Below are 1,528 nucleotides of genomic sequence, written 5' to 3'. Positions count from 1 at the left end.
ATCACTAAACGTTTATCGGGCTTTTTGTTACTGTTAAAGACTATATTTATTTTTAAAAAAATTTTTGAGACAAGATCTTGCTGTACAGTTCAGGCTCAACTTAAACTTACTATGTAGCTCAGGCTGGCTTTAAACTTGGGGTGACTCTGCGTCAGACCCCCAAGTGCTAGGATTATAGTTCTACAGGTTCCCATCACCATGCTCAGCTTTCAAGAAAGGTAAAATACCATTACAGCTTGCATTTTTTTCTTTTTTCTTTTTTGTCTTTTTGAGACAGGGTCTCACTATGCAGTTCAGGCTGGACTTACACTCACTATGTACACTAGCTGGCCTCAAACTTGCAGCAATATCTCTGCCTCAGCCTCCTGACTGCTGGATTACAGGTGTGCACCACCTTGCCCGGTATCATTTCATTTATGCTATGAATATACTTAACAGCCTCTGAAATACAAAATTGCTAAAAAGAAAATAACCTGTACTCCTGCCATGCAATTTACATTTATTCATTACTGAATTTATGCATTACTGAATAATCACTCTCAATATCTTAAAATATGTGCTTTCCTTTGTTGAGAACAATATCACTCCAGTCGTATTATAAAAATCATATATGTCCATTATGAAGAATATAAACAAAGTAAAAAAGAGCTAAAAGTTGAAAAATGACTCCACATTTCATCACCTAGAAATAAATATTAATAAAGGAGTAAACATCACACTTTCGATGCATATACACAGAATAGATTAGATATTATATTTAAGTTTTTATAGATTTAATAGAAAAAAGAAACTAAAGGGAAACCAATCCTATTCTTAAACTCTCAGTGTACCTGGATAATCCAAGTTTTTAAAAAATTATGAAAAACATTATTACATTTCAATAAGAACATAAGAAAAGCTTTATCCCAACATATTAGCAAACAAAGGAAACAAATGCCTATCAGTTAAAAAGACTGATAAATTATAAACCCATGTATAATTATAGATAGAAATGAATATACTCAAGCAATAAGATCAACACAAATCTCAAAACAATGCTGAGTTAAAACAAAGTACAGAATATTATTTTTATTATGACTAAGATAAAAAACTAAGATAATTAACTCAAAATATTTTTACATATGCTTAAAGTATAAAGAATTTAAAGTTTGTAAACAACTGACACTAAAATCTGGATACTGATTATCTCTGGATTTTTAAAAGCAAGCACCAGTCTAAAGCATGTACATTAGCAATGTTTTTTTGTCTCCTGAGTGGAGAATGCATTATTATTTTCATTATTTCCCTAAACTTTTCTGTTTGTCTTAAAATTTCATGTATGATTTGAAGTAAATAAACAGTGGCATCTACTAAATGTGAATAGTATGTAAATTTTTAACCTTGTAAATTAGGAATATTTTTGGAATGTTCCACTTTTAAAAATAAAAAGTGTGGGGCTGGAGAGATGGCTCAGTGGTCTAAAGCACCTACTTGGAACAAGCTTGGCAAAGCACAGGGACCGCGGTTCAATCCCCCAGCACCACATGCC

The 1,528-nt window shown here is 31.9% G+C and overlaps 1 protein-coding gene across 2 annotated transcripts in view; it reads right to left on the bottom strand.

Annotated features, from left to right (window-relative positions):
* Atrn (attractin) overlaps nt 1-1,528 on the bottom strand; it is a 195,647-nt gene that overhangs the window by 102,033 nt on the left and 92,086 nt on the right. The gene's annotated exons all lie outside the window — the stretch shown is intronic.

The sequence above is a fragment of the Octodon degus genome, unplaced genomic scaffold (genome assembly GCF_000260255.1).
Source record: "Octodon degus isolate 3935 unplaced genomic scaffold, OctDeg1.0 scaffold00060, whole genome shotgun sequence".
Classification (NCBI taxonomy): domain Eukaryota; kingdom Metazoa; phylum Chordata; class Mammalia; order Rodentia; family Octodontidae; genus Octodon; species Octodon degus.
Note: the sequence above shows the minus strand (reverse complement) of the source record. Positions and strands in the feature narration are given on the sequence as shown.